Here is a 19,748-nt window from a genome sequence, read left to right on the forward strand (position 1 = left end):
CCCCCCCAAAAAAAACTACTTGTGATGAACAAAGCATTACACTGTAAAGGAAGCTGGGCACTGGTGACTGGTGCCTGTAATCCTAGCTATTCAGGAGGCTAAGATCTGAGGATCATTGTCCAATCAAGATTCAAGCCTGGGCAGGAAACTCCAGGAGACTCTTATCTCCAATTAGTCTTCAGAAAGCTAGAAGTGAGCTGTGGGGAAGTGGAGCTGTGGCTCAAGTGGTAGAGCGCCACCTTTGAACAAAATTAGGCTAAGGTCTGGACAGCACCCAAGCCTGAGGAAAAGCACATTTGTCTTTGTGTTCACTATTACACGCACACACACACACACACACAGAGGAATGGAGAGAGAAATGAGAATGTCATCCAAAATAGAATGCTTTGGTATGTTGGTTATTTTGAGTGGAAAAACAGCAAATTGGAGTTTTCTCTGCCCTTGTTCTCATAGCTGCCTAAAAGACCCTTTCAAAAGAAGTGGCTTGTCATGAATCTCGTCTGTGAAGTTTCTTTAGCCAGGGAATATGAACTAATTACCAGCCAGGCAAAAGGAAGTTGACACCATTTTCAGACACTCCCTGTCATAACCTCTCTACTTCCATCTGTTCCTCTAATTACCCTATTTTCTCCAGTAAGTGGACAGCATTACCCCCACCCGGCTTTAATGTAAGCTCTCAAACCTCATTGCTTCTTTTTTTCCCCTGTGATGCATTCATACAAGTGATATTAATTAATGTGTATGCCCTTTCTCCTGCACATTTGTCAAGTGTTGGTTAATTGACTGGACCCCCCTGTGGAACCCTGGAGAATTCTCTCTAGACCAGGCTCCATCTACCTTGACTTTGGAAGCCCTCACCTGCCCTCCCCCTAAGTCCAGCCCTGCACCGAGTCAGAACTTATTATTTTCCATTGGGAAGAAGAGACAACAAAGCAAAGAAGATATTCCTACAAGCTCAGACAAGAAGAGAAACAAGCCACGGGGAGGAGAGAAACTTCAAATTTACTGGCCAGGGAAATCCAGGAAGGTGAGATTTCAGCTGCTGTGGCTCTGGCTCCCTCCTGTCTGACCACTAATTAAAACGGAAATAGGCAAAGATTGTTCACTGCTGGCTCAACCGGTCAGGTGGGTTGTGCAAATGCACTTAGATCGGGGAAGCTAAGTAGAGACTGGAGGATGATTGATTGGTGCAGTTGCCAGATCGGGCAGCAAGAGCCTAGGTCCATTGTCCTCTTAGAAAACCAGGAAATGCATAAGAAGTGGGAAGGGTGGAGAGCATTTAGAAGAGTGGTAAGCCATTTAAATCTTGTGTGTGGAGTCCCAGACTTCAGTTCAAATTTGGGAATTTGAAAGGCAGGAAAAGGGATGAACAATAGTTGCAGAGCGTGTTTGGACAGGAGGAAGAATTTCTGAAGTTCGACAGCATGCTAGGAGCACAGTAGCAATTAGGGTTGACAAGCAATAGCTGGATATAGTGGAGGGGGTTCCAAATATTCCCATCACAGATAGATATGTTCATTACTCTGACCTGACCATTAGGCATTGTACACATACGTTAAAATATCACAAATCACTCCTTTAAATATGCAAAACTACTGTATCAAAAGCAATTTGTGTGTATGTGTGGGTGTGTGTTTGGTACTAAGGCTTGAACTCAGGACCCGCACAGTCTCTCACTCAAGATTGATGCGCTACTACTTTAGCCACAGCTCTCCTTCTGGCCTTTTGGTGGTTAATTGAAGATAAGAGTCTCACAGGCTTTCCTGCCTGGGCTGCTTTGAACTGCAATCCTCAGATCTCAGCCTCCTAAATAGCTAGGATGCTAGGTATGAGCCACCAGGACCCAGCTATAAAAAAAAATATTTAAATTCAGAAATATGAATAATGAAACATCACAGATAGACTCAAAGTATCATTCAGATTGTATTTTGATATACTCTGCTGTTTTGCTGGGGGGGGGGGGGTTTCTTTCTTTTTTCTTAGTGCTGGAGATTGAACCCAGTTTCTCTTACATGCTAGAAGAGCACTCCATTATACAGCTATATGAGACCTGGCTTTTAATCTTTGAACAAGATAAAGAACCACTATAGAAAGGTCCACTCAGGCTGGGAAGGTGGCTCAGTGGAGAGCACTTGCCTTGCATACCTGAGGCCCTGGGTTCGATTTCCTAGCACCATATAAGCAAAAAGAAAAAAAGCCGGAAGTGGCACTGTGGCTCAAGCGGTAGAGTGCTAGCCTTGAGCTGAAGAGCTGAGGGACAGCGCCCAGGCCCAGAGTTCAGGCCCCACGACCGGACCCCCCCCCAAAAAAAGAAAGTTCCACTCAAAATACTTTTTCTGTGCATGGGAGAAGAGACTGAGTGCCCATTCCTGGGATAAGTGAGGAAGCCCTCCAGGAATATAATCCTGGGAGACAGCTGTCCTTTCCTCCCACCCCTGCCCAGGCCTCTTCCTTGGCTGGGCTGGTGAGACACTGCCTGTACACAAGCCAAGAAGAGCCTCTGTCACCATGTAAGCAGAGCATCAACCACTCAGTTCTGCCCCTTAGTCCAGGAACATGGAACCTGCAGAGTTTCTATCATAAATTCAGAAACACTGTATTAATGTATGACCTAGTTAGAAGTACACAAACAATAACTAGCAAAAAAAAAAAAAAAGATGATGTCACCAGGTGTTGGTGGCTCACATCTGTAAAACTAGCTACTCTGAAGGCTGAGATCTGGAGACTCTCAATTCAAAGTTTAACCCAGGCAGAAAAGTCCCTAAGACTTTATCTCCGAAATAACCAGCAAAATGCTAGGCTGGAGGTATAGCTCAAGTGGGAAAGTTCCAGCTGAGCAAGCAAGCCTAGCAAACAAGCCAAGTAAACTGGAGTCCCTGAATGCAAACTCTGGTACTGTAACCAGTCCACAAGTCCAAGTCAGAAAAAGACATACTGAATCCCTAATTTCTGAGACAACGCACCAAATCGGTATCCAGAAGGTTAAGGCAGCTAAATAATCTTGGTTAGGTAGCAGAATAAACATTAATTAATTAATTTATTTATTTATTTTTGCCAGTCTTGAGGCTTTGAACTCTGGACATTGTCCCTGAGCTTTTGTGCTTATGGCTAGTACTTTAACACTTGAACCATAGTTCCACTTCTAGCTTTTGTGTGATTAATTGGAGATAAGAGTCTCACAGCCAGCCAGGGCTGGCTTCAAACAATGATCTTCAGATCTCAGCCTTCTGAGTAACTAGGATTACAGATTACAGGCCTGAGCCACCAGTGCCAGGTCAGGTCATTAGTTCTTTTCTTTTTTTTTGGATCGGTCGTGGAGCTTGAACTCTGGGCCTGGGCACTGTCCCTCAGCTCTTCAGCTCAAGGCAAGTACTCTACCACTTGAACCACAGCACCACTTCCAGTTTATCTGCTGGTTAACTGGAGATAAGAGTCTCACAGACTTTCCTGCCAGGACTGGCTTTGAACCACAATCTTCATATCTTAGCCTCCTGAGTAGCTAGGATTACAGGCGTGAGCCACTGGCACCCGGCATTAATTTTTATAGTAATTAATTCTCTTGATGTGGTTTCAATGCTGTCCACAGGTTACCAGGTCATGTCCACAGGTTACCTGTGGGAAGATGATCAATTAGGAGGTCCTATGACTGTTCATTGGTAGTTTCCTTTATTATTCTTTTTTCTTTATTCTTCTTTTCGGGTGGAGCTATTGGTTAATTATTTGGGCAGTGAAGCAAAACACAAACAGTGAAAAACAGACCTACTCTAGCTGGAAATGAGTTAACCTATCAAAAGGCTTCTCTATGACTTCAAAATAGCATGTATTGCTGGTTGTTTGTGGCTCATGCCCATAATCCTGGCTATTCAAGAGGTTTGAAATCCAAAGACATGGCTCAAAGCCAGGCTGAGAAGAAAGTTCATGAGACTATTATCTCCAATTAACTGGCAAAAAAAAAAAAAGCTAAAAATGGAGGTGTGGTTCGAGTGACAGAACACCAATCTTGAGCAAAAGACTAAAGGAGAGCACCCTAAGCCTGAGTTCAAACCCCAATACCAGCTAGTCCTAGGGCTTGAATTCAGGACTAGAATGCTAACCCTGAGCTTCTTTTGCTCAAGTCTAGTGCTCTATCACTTGAACTAGAACTCCACTTCTGGCTTTTATATCTAGAAGATATATCTTTATTGTAAAGGTGATGGGGGAAGCGCGTGTGGTTACAGTTACATAAGTAAGATAATGAGTACATTTCTTTTTAAACACTGTTACCATTTTCTCCCACTTACTACCCCTTCCCCTTCTAGCTTTAAATAAATATATATTGTTATTATAAAGGGTGATTGTACAAAGGGTGATATGAGTCAGAAAATATGTACTTTTTTTGTTTGTTTTGTTTTTGGGCTAGGTCGTGGGCCCGAACTCTGGGCCTGGGCGCTGTCCCTCAACTCTTCAGCTCAAGGCAAGCACTCTACCACTTGAGCCACAGCACCACTTCCGGCTTTTATTTTCTTATGTGGTGCTGAGGAATCAAACCCAGGGCCTCATGCATGCAAGGCAAATGCTCTACCACTGAGCCACCTTCCCAGCCCAGAAAATGTGTATATTTCTTTTTGCTCTCTCCCAGTTTTTTCCTCCTGTCTCCACCCACAAGTTGTTCCTTTTTTTTTTTTTTGTAGTTTAGTGGAGATAAGAGTCTTACTGATAGCCAGGCCCAAAGAAACATAGGTCCCATGGTTTCCCTTATTGTTCCTAGTCAGGCTTGCTTTGAACCATGATTCTCAGGTCTCAGTCTCCTGAGTAGCTAGGATGACAGGCATGAGCCACCAACACCCAACTTCATTCACTTTTTTTTTTTTTTGGTCGGTCGTGGGGCTTGAACTCTGGGCTTGGGCATTATCCCTCAGCTCTTCAGTTCGAGGTGAGTGCTCTACCGCTTGAGCTACAGCACCACTTCTGGTTTTCTAGTGGTTTACTGGAGATAAGAGTCTCACGGACTTTCCTGCCCGGGCTGGCTTTGAACCCGGATCCTCAGATCTCAGCCTCCTGAGTAGCTAGGATTCTAGGCGTGAGCCACCAGCACCCAGCTTTTACTCACTCTTAATTAGGTTTTGTTTTTTTTCTTGCATTTCTTTCTATCTGGTTATAGTTATGACTCCACTTTCTTCTTGACTAAACTTTTAGTCCCTCCAGTCAGCTTCTCTTCCAGGTCACTGGGTTCTTGCTCCTGGACCTACCTCCACAAAGTCTTGCTAAGTCCCTCCCACTACCTGACTTGCTGGCTGGTCATCTTGGCTTGTCTTCAGCAAGAATCCTGTTGAGTGAACCAGGACTAAGAGGGAAAAAAAAATAATCCTGTTTAGTGGGTTTAGCAGGAACACCCCTATATATGATATCAACTCTTAAGTTATTTTCTACCTACTGTCCCCATCCTACCCCATATAGTTCCTGGGCTATAAATCTCACTGTCCTAGTATTTGGAATTCATCCCAGCTTCTTCCTTTATTGCAAGAGCACTGGTAAAAATCTGGACTCGATTCTCATTCTATTTCTCCTTAGCAGTGATCAAAGGCTGTGACACCTCCATTGGCTTCCAGCAGTGACATGGCCTGAATGAGAGATGCTTCCAGAGCTGCCAATGGTGAGAGAAGTGAAGACAGGTCTTCACTGACTCTCAGGAAGAAAGAGTGTACCAGCTGGAAGAAATATGAACTTCCAATGTCTCCCTGATATGTAGAGGCCATATGAGAAATGAGACTGCCGTGCAGTAGTGCTTTGCCAGGAAAATGGCTTGATGCCTCTTTTTCTCAGCTGTGGGAGCCAGTGTGGCTGAGAGATTTAGAGGAAGATATTGCCTTTGCCATCCTTCTCCAATCTTTTCCCTATTGTTTATTGATTTATTTTTGTACTAGTCCTGGAGCTTGCACTCAGGGTCTGAACACGGTCCCTGAGCTGCTTTTCCTCAAGGCTAGCACTCTACCTTATGAACCATAGCTCTACTTTTGGACTTTTGATTGTTTATTGGAGATAAGAGTCTTACAACTTTTTTGCCCAGGGGCTGGCTTTGAACTGTAATCCTCATATCTCAGCCTCTGGAGATGCTAGGCTTACATGTGTGAGTCACTGGGGCCCAGCTTTCCTTATCTTTAATGACTCACACCTGAGAGAGAGAGAGAGAGAGAGAGAGAGAGAGAGAGAGAAAGAGAAAGAGGAAGAGAGGCAGGCTTTGAATCACCTCCCTTTCTGCTTAGCAAGCATGAACTGAGTGACAGAAGGTAATACATTTGTCTGAATTGAAAATGCAGGTACCTACTGGGCATTGGTGGCCTGTAATCCTGGCTACTTAGGAGGCTGAGATCTGAGTATTGTGGTTCTAAGCCAGCTTGGACAGGAAAGGCCATGAGACTCTTATCTTCAATTAACCACCAGAAAACCAGAAGTGGTGCTGTGGTTTAAGTGGTAAAGTGCTAGGTAGACTTGAGCAAAAAAGCTCAGGGACAGTGCCCAGGTCCTGAGTTCAAGCCCCATGACCAACAAGAAAGGAAAGGAAAGGAAAGGAGAGGGGAGGGGAGGGGTGGAAGGAAATCGGGAGGGGGAGGGGGAGGGGAAGGGAGACAGGGAGAAAGGGAAAAGAGAAAAGGGAATGGAAAAGGAAAATGCAGCTGCTGGCCCCAGGAGGTCAAAGTCCCAGGTCCTGGATGACTTTCAAAGAAAAGGAGAAGCCAGGTGCCCCTGGTTCACACCTGTAATCCCAATTGCTCAGGAGGCTGAGCTCTGAGGATCTGTTTGAAGCTAGCTCAGATAGAAAAGTTTGAGAGACTTTATCTCCATTTAACCAGCAAACAGCTGGGCTGAAGGTGTGGCTTAAGTTGTAGAACACTTGCCAAGCAGGCTGAGAAAGTTTGAAGCAAGATAAAGAAAGGTTGAAGTTTCAGTTCAGCCCAGTCCTGGGATTTCTCTCCATTGTCTTATTGTAACTCCTTGTGTCCCACAAAACCCTCAAAATACCTAAAGCTTTTTTTTTTATTGTTGGTCGTGGGGCTTGAACTCTGGGCCTGAGCACTGTCCCTCAGCTCTTCAGCTCAAGGCAAGTGCTCTACCACTTGAGCTACAGTGCCACTTCCAGTTTTCTAGTGGTTTATTGGAGATAAGAGTTTCACGGACTTTCCTGCCTGGGCTGGCTTTGAACCTCGATCCTCAGATTTCAGCCTCCTGAGTAGCTAGGATTACAGGCGTGAGCCACCGGTGCCCGGCTCCTAAAGCTCTTAAGTTTGAGATTAGAGACAGAAAAGTCTCCTCTATTTTCCCCAAAGCCAGCTTTGAATAAATACATTTCCTTCCATCAGTTTCTGGCTCCTGGGTCTTGAATTCCAGAAACGAACACTTAATGGCCTGTACACCTCTTCTCTCTGCTAGCTTTGGAGGCAGGCTGAGCCCAGCTGTTTCTGTGAGGGATAAGTTTGAGTGTTGAGGGTTTAGGAAGTTTTTGGTCCACTTCACCTTTTCTCAGTGTGTTTTATTTTTATTTTTTTTCCAGCATGGACTTTGAACTCAGGGCTTTGTACTTGCCAGGTAGGTACTCCACCAGTTGAGCCACACCATGAACCCTCAGTCCTGTTCTTTCTAGACACAGTCCAGGGCTTCTCCAAGACACAGGTGGTACATGTGAGAAAAATGGGACCTTGATGTTTGACAGGAAATCAAAACTGACTTTTAAAAAAATTTTTGTGCCAGTATACTTAGTGTTTTCTGGTCATATTAGTGCTCTATCATTTCAGCCAAACCTCCACTTCCTGTTTTGTGTTGGTTAACTGGAGATTAGAATCTCTCATATTTGTCTGCCCAGCAAGCTGGTTTCAAACAAGAATCCTCAGATCTCTGCCTCCAAAGTAGCTAGACAGCATGCAGCTTTGCTTTGCTTTTCATTTTTTCTTCCTCTCCCTCCTTCCCTCCTTCTCTCTTTTGCTCAAGGCTAGCATTCTACCACTTTAAGCCACTGTACCTCTTCTGGTTTTTTGAGTGGTTCATTAGAGATAGGAGTCTCATGGGGACTTTTCTGCCTGGGCTAGCTTTGAACTATGATCCTCAGATCTCAGGTGGTTGAGTAGCAGATTAGAGGCTCCTGTAATCAGCTACAGTAATCCTAAATATACAGGCATGAGGTACCAGGGCTGGGCTCCAGGCCTTATTTTCAGAACAGTAGTTGGTCCATTGCAAGGAAAAGATGCAGAAGCAACCATCAGAAGCTGAGATGTGTCCATGATGAACTCTGAGTCCCAGGACAAGGCTCTCTTCTTTCCTCAAAGCAGTTGGATTGCTTCTGCCAGGTGGATTCAAATAGAAGCTATGGGCATGTGCCAGGCACGTGGCTCACACCTGTAATTCCAGCTACAAGGGAGACAGAGATGGGCAAGTTCTTAGTTTGAGGTCAGCCAGACCAAAAGTTATCAAAACCCCCAATTCAACATATGAGCCAGGACTGCTGGCTTACAACTGTAGTCCTAGTTATGCAAGAAGTGTATGAAAGAGCATCAAGGTTCAAGGCCAGCCGTGGACCAAACAAGAGGATTTACTTGAAAAATAACTAAGGGATGCAGTTATTTTGTGAGGGTTCCCTGTGTGTGACCTTTCAATTCCCTCTTCACCCACCAACAAATCCTGCCCAACAAGGTCCCAGCAATTCTCCCTGACTGGTAGAGAACTGACCAGCTCCTAATGATTTATAAGTCAGCCTTGGAATCTTCTGCTAGAAGCTTTGTATTAGCTAATTGGTTTTCAGAAGAGTTTTGGTTATCATTTTAAGAACCATGAGCTGCCCACCCAACAAGACACACACAAAGGTGATTGCCAGTGTCTTATGCCTGTCATCTAGCCACTTGGGTGACAGAAATGTGGAGGCTCAAAGTTGGAAGCCAGCCATGGAAAAAATTCTCCAGATGCCTCAACTCAACAGAAAAAGCTGGACATGGTGGCACATGTTTGTCATCCCACCTAAAATAGAAAAAGTAAACAGAAAGATTGTGGTCCAGCCTGGTCAGGGCAAAAAAGTAAGATTCTATCTCAAAAATAATCAGAGCAGAGAGGGCTGGAAGCATAGCTCAAGTAGTAGAATGCCTGCTTAAGTAAGTTCATAGCCCTCAATTCAAACACCAGTACCACCAGAGACAGAGAAATGATGCATTCTTTTGGGCCACCCATAAGGCACAGGGCAGTCTGGCAAGCCCCCATGCCCCATGGGAGGCCCCTGGGGAAGGAAAGACTCGGCTCAGATGAGGCCCAATACCCCTCCAGGGCCATCCTTATTGTGTGCAAAGCCCAGGGCCTGAGAGCTGAGTGAAATCATGGGCTTCACATCAGTCCAAACCTGGAGGCTCCAAGAGACACATTTGGATAATAATAAAACTCTAAGTCACCAGGCAGAAATGTCTTTCCATCAACAGGATCACAGAAAAAATAAACTAGGAAGAAAGTTCACTTTAATGAACAGGATCAAGGACAGAGGTAAATGCTTTTTTCTGAGTCTTTTCTTCCTGAGATCTCAGTCACACCTCAGGACAAGTGCCTGTGTTGACATTACAGTAGCTCCTGGTAGATGTGTATCTGTCCTCATGTTTGGTTGGTCCCTTTGTAGTATGTGTGGGTGAATGCCTATACACATGTATCTGCATGCACATGTGCTAGGGCTTGAACTCAGGGCCTTGGCACTGTCCCTGGCTTTTTCTGCCCCAGGATTAGCCACAGCTCCGATTCTGGTTTTTGGTGACTAATTGGAGATGAGTCTCATGGACTTTCCTGACCAGTCTGGCTTCGAACCTCAGCCTCCTGAGTAGTTAGGATTACGAGTATGAACTACCAGTGCCCAGTGATTTCTTTATTACCATCACTAGTGTGTTTCTTTAAACTTTTATTCAGAAAAATGAATCCAAAGACACATGAGACCCATAGATAGCTTAACCAGTTGCCTGTAAAAGGAACATCCTATACCCCTTCTTTAGATGAGAGAAGTTTTGAGGCTCACTCCTGCTCTCCACTAAACTCCCTCCCTCCCCAGAAAGGAGGCCACATCTCCAAGCCATTTTTTCCACCCCTCACATGTCTTCCCTGGGATATCACCCAGGGCACAGCAGAGATTTGCCTCTATAGGTTCATTCTCTCTCTTAGTTTTGCAACTTACCTTATTGAAGAATTCCCCTTTGGGACCCAAATGTCCCATTTCAGGTCTGAGCGGATGCTTGCCCTAAGTCTTCCTGGAAAGAGTCACTTGTAATGGGCTCAGTCCAGGGCAGTGACTCTTATCCTTGAGCTCCAGGACAAACAGTGTCCAGAGAGTGTGTCCCTCTAGTGTTATCTTTTGCAGCTGAGCCCTCAGGGATGGGGCAGAACCTCTTGTCCTTTTGACAGGGGCGATGATGCTGAGAAGGCAGGATGCACCTGTTGGAGCAGGTGGGATTTTGTGATGTTAGGGCTCAGTGGAGCCAGGCAGGCAGATGCACCATGTATCTGTGTGGGGGAGGCGGGGACACCAGAGGGTTTGGTGAGGTGGAAGAGTAACAGTAACCCCTAGTGAGTAGGATGGCCTAAGACCCTCCAGACAAGGAAGGAAGGAAGGAAGGAAGGAAGGAAGGAAGGAAGGAGAAGGGGGAGGGAAGGAGGGAGGTCAGTTTTGCTCTGCCTGGGAAGAGCCAGCTTCCTGACTAGGGGAGGAAACAAGGTTACCTGCCATCTCCAAGCTCCTACCTGGTCAGGGCTCTGTGACTCCCCCCAGCTCCTTCTATGTTCCAGTTAGGAGACCATTTTTCCTTCTAAGCCCGCAGCCAACAATTCTGGAAGGCTCACCAGCAGTTCTAAATCCATGAGACACTGCCGTTACATTGTGAGTCAGACACTACATAAACTGCTTTGTCCTCCAATTGCAGCTGTGGTAAGATATTCAGCTGAAAGAGAAGGGACACTGCACACTTGCTCATGTGCCTCTCCCTGCAAGGATGTCCTCACAGCCACAGTGGCCGCAGATTCTGACTCAAGAGGTTGCTTGCAGGTGGATGCGCCCATTGCCACCAGGACACCAACCCAATGATATCTGCACCCTATTCATACTTAGAGATTTCAAAGCACACGCCAAGCACAGTTCCTAAGTCCTCTTGAGAGCAGCTGTGAGCTGAAACCATCCCTAATTAGCAGCCTGAGAGGTGGAATGCACACTGTAGAGAAGAGGAGCATTCTAAATGATCTTACCTTTCTCTATATCAAAAACCACTACAGAAAGTTTCTCCTTTCCCTAGGTCCCTACTTCCCTTTTTCTACCAGTCCCTCCCCAATCTCTCTCTAGTATAAATGCATGAATTGGCTGGGTTTGGGAAAACAGGTTGTCTGTAGGTGAGTCTCTAAAGGGAAATGGTTTTCCCAGGGGGGATTAAAAAGCAAGGAAACACCAGGCACGGTGGCTCATGCCTGTAATCCTTCCTTTCTTCAAGTCAAGATATAAGACACTGCCGGGCGCTGGTGGCTCACGCCTGTAATCCTAGCTACTCAGGAGGCTGAGATCTGAGGATCGCAGGTTCAAAGCCAGCCCGGGCAGGAAAGACCGTGAGACTCCTATCTCCAATAAACCACCAGAAAACCAGAAGTGGTGCTGTAGCTCAAGTGGTAGAGCGCTCGCCTTGAGCTGAAGAGCTGAGGGACAGCGCCCAGGCCCAGAGTTCAAGCCCCACGGGCCGACAAAAAAAAAAAAGATATAAGACACTGCATTGTGAGCTATCTCAAGGCTCTTCCTGGTACAGCAGCTTCCCACTATCCTACTCAATGAAGCCTGATTGTCTAGCAGACAGAATTTTCCCTGTTTGAGCAGGCTATTTTCTCATGGTATTACTTTAACCCTGGTTTCTTGTAAAATGCTGGCTGGTTGGTTGATTGGTTGTTCTTTTTGTTACTACAGTTATTTTGGTGACTCTCTCACAGGTGACTGTGGGGTCCCTACAGCGTTTGTTCTGTTGCAACTGGCTCATGAATCCCTAAAGCAGGCACTGATGGCTCACTTCTACAATCCTAGCTACTCAGGAGGCTGAGATATAGGGATCACTATTTAAAGCCAGCCCAGGCAGGAAAGTCCATGAGACTCTTAACTCCAATTAACCACTAGAAAATCAGAGGTGAAGTCATGGCTCAAAGTGTTAGCCTTGAGCACAAGCTCAAGTCCAATGCCCAGGACCTGAGTTCAAGCTCCAAAATTGACCAAAAAACAAAACAAATGGAAAAAAACCCAAAACTACCATTTAGCAAAAAACTGGGCTGGAGGTGTGGTCCAAGTAGTAGAGCACCAATTGTGAGCAAGCAAGCTGAGTCAAAGGGTAGAGCATATAACTCTGTCATAGAATGCCTAGCTTGGATTCAATCCTTAGTACTGAAAAGAAAAATTCCCAAGGGTTTTAGCACCCATTGACCATTTTTTGTCTCGTATGTTTTACAATATGCTTTGTATCCTTGTAGGATCCAGCTTGAGCTGACGGCAGCCATCTTGAGCTGTAATCCTGATCTGTGTCCTTACCCCTTCTACTTCCCAGCAGACTATAAACAAAGAAAACCATCACACTGAAACAGGAAATATTACAGCCATCCTAATGGTGAGTGCTGATGCCTTTTACATTAACTTGATAAACCAGGTACATTCTGCCTTAGACTACGTTACTTTTGTTCTAACCAAGGTATGATCATGTTCCTTCCCTCAGACTCAGTCACAGGCATCCATCGGTCTTGCTGCTGTTCATGATCCTGTTTCTGTCAGGAAGCTCTTCGCAAGTCACTCTGTGCAGTCCTGCGTCTTCTCTTTACATGCACTGGCTGCTCCTGGAACAAGCTTGAACTTTTTCTGCTGTGGTTTCCTCGATGGACAGTCAATGAAGAAAAAGGCTGCGTGATATGTCTTGGTTTCATTATTGATTCTTCTTGAGTATTCACAATTTCTTGAAGGTGAACCAATGCATTTTATTAAAACATTTTATTAATACATTTTTTTCATTGATGGTAGTGGAAGTATTTGTTTTTGCTTTTGAGATTTTTGGTTTTTGGTGTCTTTAGAGGGGGACATAAGGAAGTGCAGAAATGAAGGAGGAACAAATGCAACCTTGCTACTCAGCAGAACTATGTGGAAAATGAACTATGCAATTGTGGGCAGGGACCGGAGGAGGGAAAGAAACTCAGGAAAGTGAAGGGTGACATTGTCCAAAAAAGAAATGTACTCGTTACCTGACTTATGAAGAAGTAACCCCACTAACATCTTAATAACAAATTTTTATTTAGTTATTTTTATTAATACAAATGGGTTTCTAGAAGTTTGATGTGCTTCAATCTATTGCAGTGATTTTTCTGCTTAGTGTTCAAATTGATCATTTCTTTGGCCATGGAGACCTTTCAGGATTACTTCGTGTCTCTTAAATGACTCCTGTGTTTTGTGGGGCTTGAACTCTGGGCCTGGGTGCTGTCCCTGAGCTCTTCAGCTCAAGGCAGGCACTCTACCACTTGAGCCACAGCGCCACTTCTGGTTTTCTGGTGGTTAATTGCTTGGGCTGGCTTTGAACCATGATCCTCAGATCTCAGCCTCCTGAGTAGCTAGGATTACAGGTGTGAGACACCGGCAGCGGCGGCTACTGTGTTTTTTAAATTAATTTATTTATTTTTGTCTTGTGTACAAAAGGTGTCACCGCTTGTCTTGGGCATTTCCTGCTCTAACAGAAACCAGTCACTTCTGAGGAATCCTGGTTCCTTCCTTCTTTCCCTTTTCCCTTTCCCTCCTCTCCAAAGGGCAGAGAAGCTTATTACTTGATGCAACAAGGGCAACCCTGAGAAGAAAGCAAACACTTTCACCCATCTCCTGCCTTTTTCTCTTTCCTTACTTTCCTCCTCATTTCCTTCCTTCCTTCCCTCTCTCTTTCCTCTTTTTCTGTTCTGGACATTACTTCTCCCATCTCCTCCTCCTCTTTGTCTTCTTCTCTTGCTTCTTTCTCAAGGAAATTAGGAGTAATGCCAGGTGCTGGTGGCTCACTCCTGTAATCCTGGCTACTCAGGAGGCTGAGATCTGAGAATTACAGGTCAAAGTCAGCCCAGGCAGGAATGTCTGACACTCTTTTTTTTTTTTGCCGGTCATGGGGCCTGAACTCTGGGCCTGGGCGCTGTCCCTCAGCTCTCCAGCTCAAGGGGAGCGCTCTACCACTTGAGCTACAGCGCCACTTCCGGTTTTCTGGTGGTTTATTGAAGATAGGAGTCTCACGGTCTTTCCTGCCCGGGCTGGCTTTGAACTGCGATCCTCAGATCTCAGCCTCCTGAGTAGCTAGGATTACAGGTGTGAGCCACCAGTTCCTGGCCCGTCTGTGAGACTTTTATCTCCAGTTAACCACCAGAAAACTGGAAGTAGAGCTGTGGCTCAAGTGGTAGAGCGCTGGCCTTGAGCTGAAGAGCTGAGGGATAATGCCCAGGTGCAGAGTTCAAGACCCATGACCAACAAAAAAAAAAAAGAAAATTAGGAATGCTGTGTCTACTGCTACTAGGTTATTATAGTATCATAGCTTAAAAGCAAATAATTTTCATGGTCAAGACTACAAAAACATGTAAAAGCAGAAAGACACATCTTGAGTTTGGTCTGATATTTCCTATTTCAGAATATACAATTATTTAAAACTATTTTGAATCTACACTGGGTGTGCTGGGTCAAGCCTAGCTACTTTAGGGAGGTAGAAATCAGATAGAGATTTACCTTGGATCAAGGTCAACCCAGGGCAAAAAGAAGTTGGAGCAACTCCAATTCAACCAATGACTGAGCTCAGTGGTACACATCTGTGATCCCCAACACATAAAGAAACTTAAGTAGGACCATACCCTAAGCTGGTCTGGACATGAGGCAAGAGTCTATGTTGAAAATAGTCAATGGAAAAAAAGGGGTGAGGGTGGTAGCTCAAGTGGTAGAATGCCCGCCTAGTCTCTGAGTTCAATCCTCAATACAAACCACTTTATTTGAATCTAAATTATAGGTTGCATTAAACTTTTCAAATTTTATTCTTTTACATTATAGCAACAAAATCTTAAAAATATTGATTTACTCTATTTGAAAGTAAAATAGTTTTTATACTTACTATTAGAATTTATATAAGTTGTCTATGTTTGGCTCAAGACTGTAATCCTAGCTACTCAGAAGGACCAATGTTCAAAGCCAACCTGAGCAGGAAAGTCTGTAAGATTTTAAACTACAATAACCACCAAAAGCCAGAGCTGTAGTTCAAGTGACAGAGGGTAGCCTTGAGCTAAAACAGTGTAAGCTCACTGGCCAGGAGTCCAAGCCCCAGTAACCACATCAAACACAAGTACTTCTACTAATCTGTCCTCCATAACCTTGCTATTGCTTTGAGACAGTTTTGCTATGACACACTCCAGATTGGCCTTGACCTCTGGATTCTACTCCCTCAGCTTTTCCAGCACAGGGATCAGGCATGCAGCACCACCACACTCAGCTAGAAAAGAAACTTGAGAATCACATTAGTAGCCATTTAAAGGGGAACACCCGCCTCTCGACCAACCAGACTGATGTCTCTGGGGAGCCCATATCCAATGTTTCCCACATGAATGACTCAAGGACATCATGTTGGGAAGGAAAAAAGATTTACCTAGAAAGCTAGAAACCAAGATGGTGTCCATGACCAACAACAATCATCTTCCCTAAGAGGCTGAAGGCAGAAGGGCTGAACAGGGCATGATGGGGTGACAGTCTATCAGATAGGCAGCACTAGCACTAAGATGCTTACAAACATGCGGGTTCTGCTTGTCTGACACAGGCATGGGTTATCAGATGTTCTAGATTTGGTAAAGAAACATTATTGGGTAGAAATTCTTACAGCATATTATTTTTCAGTCCTTTTTCTGGGGAATTCTGCAGTTAATTATTAGGATATAAAAGGCATAGTTTCTAGAGAATAGAGAAAGGAAGGTAACAAACGGCTACTTTGCCAAAGACAAGAGAGGTAGAGAAGGTAACTATCCCCCAGAGGGCAGGACCTCAACTATAACACTTGCTGCAGGGGCTGGGAAGGTGGCTCAGTGGCAGAGCGCTTGCCTTGTATGCCAGAGACCCTGGGTTCGATTCCTCAGCACCATATAAGCAAAAAAAGAAAAAAGCCGGAGGTGGCGCTGTGGCTCAAGTGGTAGAGCGCTAGCCTTGAGCTGAAGAGCTGAGGGAGAGCACCCAGGCCCAGAGTTCAGGCCCCACGACCGGACCCCCCAAAAAAACAAAAAAAACACTTGCTGCAAAATACTTTAATCCATTCAGTGGCTTCAGTCAAAGCCAGGGGCAGTCTAGCAGTAAGTCAGCTGTACAACTTCTAAAGGTAATGCCTTCTATTTTTAATTATTTTTGGTGCCAGTAATAGGACTTGAACTCAGCCCTTGTGCTCTTACTTAGCTTTTTCTGGTCAAGGCGGGTGCTATAACACTTGCGCTGGATCTGTTTCCAGCTTTTTGCTGTTAAATGGAAATGAATCTCTTGGTTTTGTCTGTTCTGGCTGGCTTTGAGCCTCAAGCCTTAGATCTGTCTCCTGAGCAGCTAGGATTAGAGGTGTGAGTGACCAGAACCTAGCTAAGTTCTTTCTTTCCTTTTTTTTTTTTTTTGGGGGGGGGGTCTGGTTGTAGGGCCTGAACTCTGGGCCTGCGTGCTGTCCCTCAGCTCTTCAGTTCAAGGCTAGCACTCTACCACTTGAGCCATAGCGCCACATCTGGCTTTTTTTCTTTTTGCTTATGTGCTGAGGAATTGAACCCAGGGCCTCATGCATGCAAGGCAAGTGCTCTACCACTGAGTCACCTTCCCAGCCCCTCATTTTTTATCTACAATTACATGTTAGGTTTTGTTAAATGTTCTTTTTTTTTTTTTGGTCGGTTGTGGGGCTTGAACTCTGGGCCTGGGCGCTGTCCCTCAGCTCTTTAGCTCAAGGCGAGCGCTCTACCACTTGAGCTACAGCGCCACTTCCGGTTTTCTGGTGGTTTACTGGAGATAGGAGTCTCACAGTCTCTCCTGTCTGGGCTGGCTTTGAACCGCGATCCTCAGATCTTAGCCTCGTGAGTAGCTAGGATTACAGGCGTGAGCCACCAGCGCCTGGCTAAAATGTTCTTATTTTTTATATGATCCCTGTCTTTTATCCTCCCCTCTCCTAACAGGTGAAATACACATTGATTTTCTGATATTAAACATCCTTATTTGGTCACGTATCCTGTATGTATTCAGTCCGTTTGTTTTTTTAAAATTAATATTCATGTAAATACTGATCTGCAGTTTTCTTGTAATGTTTTGCCTAGCTCTGTTATCAATATAATACTAGCTTTACAACCTTCTATTACTACAACAAAATATTTGAGGCAATTAACTTATAGAGAAAATGATTGCTTTGGCTTACAGTTTTGGAGGCTCTAGTCCCAGATCAAATGGTTTCCATTTCTTTGGGTTTCTTGATGAGCAACACACAACAGTGGGAGCCATGTGATGGAGAAAACTGTTCCTATTGAGCCAGGAAGCAAGAGGAAGAAAATATGCAGGACCCCTTTTTTTTTTTTGGGGGGTCCGGTCATGGGGCCTAAACTCTGGGCCTGGGCGCTGTCCCTCAGCTCTTCAGCTCAAGGCTAGCGCTCTACCACTTGAGCCACAGCACCACTTCCGGCTTTTTTTCTTTCTGCTTATGTGGTGCTGAGGAATCGAACCCAGGGCCTCTGGCATGCAAGGCAAGCGCTCTACCACTGAGCCACCTTCCCAGCCCCCTGCAGGACCCCTTAGAGAGCCTGGCTCCCTCCAATGACATGAAGACCTCCCAAGAGGCTCCACCTCCTAAAGTCCTGCCCTCCTCCAAAGACTTCACCGCACAAAGATTCCACCACCCACCCAGGTTTCACTACCTTACAAAGGTCCCACACCCACCCACAGCACCACCGAAGGGCCCAACCCTGTAATACATGTTTGCTTGTCAGACACTCACAAGCAAACCACAGCATTAAGTACTTCCTCCTTTTCTATTTTCTTCCTTAAATGTTTGTCAGCATTCACTGGTGATACTGTCCCTTGATACTAGTTCAGATTCTCTTTACAGCTCTTTTTAAAAGATCACTTACTGGGCTGGGAAGGTGGCTCAGTGGTAGAGCGCTTGCCTTGCATGCATGAGGCCCTGGGTTCGATTCCCAGCACCACATAAGCAGAAAAAAAAAAAAAAGCTGGAGAGCACTAGCCTTGAGCTGAAGAGCTGAGGGACAGCGCTCAGGCCCAGAGTTCAGGCCCCACGACCAAACCAAAAAAAAAAAAAAGATCACTTACTGTGGTAACAAAGGGTTTACATAGCACATTAAATTATTACCTAAATCAAATTCTGTATCTTAAGACTCTGAAAGGTGATACTGAGCCTTATCAGGCTCTCTCTGCTGTAATTCAGAAACACAGCCTGATAAGACTGTGAGCAGACTCGTGTGTAAGCATGCTCTGTGTTAAAGCTATTGTGTACATGTAACACATACCATTGTTCTGATGGCTTACAGACAAATTCCCATCTCTGAATGACAAACACAAACTCAATGAAACACACAAAGATGGCTGGTACAGAAACTCGAATGCATGTTAAGAATTAGATATTTTGTTCCTATATGATTGCTCAGAAAAACATTACACACTGAAAGTGAATTGTGAAGACACTACCTTGCCAATATATATATACACACACACACATACACATATATATATATATATCCCAGTTATTTGTCAATTTATTATACACATTTTTATCAAGCATGGTAGAAAGATCCCTAAATGTGAAAAATAAAGAAGATATTTCAAAAACCATAATGTAGCTCAGTGAATTTAGGAAAAGTTCAATCCGTGTTACTGTTAATCTTAAGTTACAGTGTGATCTGCCCTCCTCTAATCTTATGAAAATACACTTCCCCAAGAGCAAATGGTGACCCCCAAAGCAAAGCAAAAGTGAATGTGCTTAGATGAAGGTGATCAAGTGAAATCTGAGATTTGCTGAGGTGGCACATGTTTAGCAAGTTGGGTAGCATTATGGGAAAAGGTGCCAAGTATCAGCAGTACTTCATTCTGTACTCTGAGCATACACAGCTGACCCCTCCCAACCTCAGATCCACCGATACCAAGGGTCTGCTGTAGTTGTTAGTCATAAACAGGTATCTTCCAAAGTTATTCGTTTTGATCCTAACAATTTCCATGCCAAATAGTTTGTGTTTTGTATTCTTTCAGGCAAGATGGAGATAATCTGAAGGTGACTTTAAGTTTTCTTCAAATAAAGATACCCACATTTTGATAATAAACTTTAGGTTTAGCCCATCAGAAACAGCCTGACAGGCAGATCTGAGTTAAAAGGTTGGATCAAACATTAATATCCTACCTGCTCAAAAGCTTATTAACTTCGAAGATATGCAACATTGCAAACTCAGCAACTGTACCTGTTTTCATAGTCCTAAAGTCATAGAAATGATTCTTATTAACAATATAAAATGTAATCTGAGCCAGGTGCTGGTGGCTCACACCTGTAATCCTAGCTACTCAAAGGCTGAGATCTGAAGATCACAGTTCCAAGCCAGCTGGAGGAAAGAAAGTCCACTAGACTCTTATCTCCATTAATCACAGAAAAAGGTGGAAGTGGAGGTGTGGCTCCAGTAGTAGAGTGCTAGCCTTGAGCAAAAGAAGCTCAGGGACAGCACCTAGGCTCTGAGTTCAAGCCCCAGAACCA

General features: G+C 44.6%; 1 non-coding gene across 1 annotated transcript; it reads left to right on the forward strand.

The window, feature by feature from the left end:
* Positions 1-18,130: 18,130 nt before the first annotated feature.
* On the forward strand, positions 18,131-18,198 carry Trnaa-ugc. Its single transcript has one exon. It is a non-coding gene; the product is annotated as a tRNA-Ala (tRNA).
* The last annotated feature ends 1,550 nt before the right edge of the window (positions 18,199-19,748 follow it).

The sequence above is a fragment of the Dipodomys ordii genome, unplaced genomic scaffold (assembly GCF_000151885.1).
Source record: "Dipodomys ordii isolate 6190 unplaced genomic scaffold, Dord_2.0 Scaffold68, whole genome shotgun sequence".
Lineage (NCBI taxonomy): Eukaryota > Metazoa > Chordata > Mammalia > Rodentia > Heteromyidae > Dipodomys > Dipodomys ordii.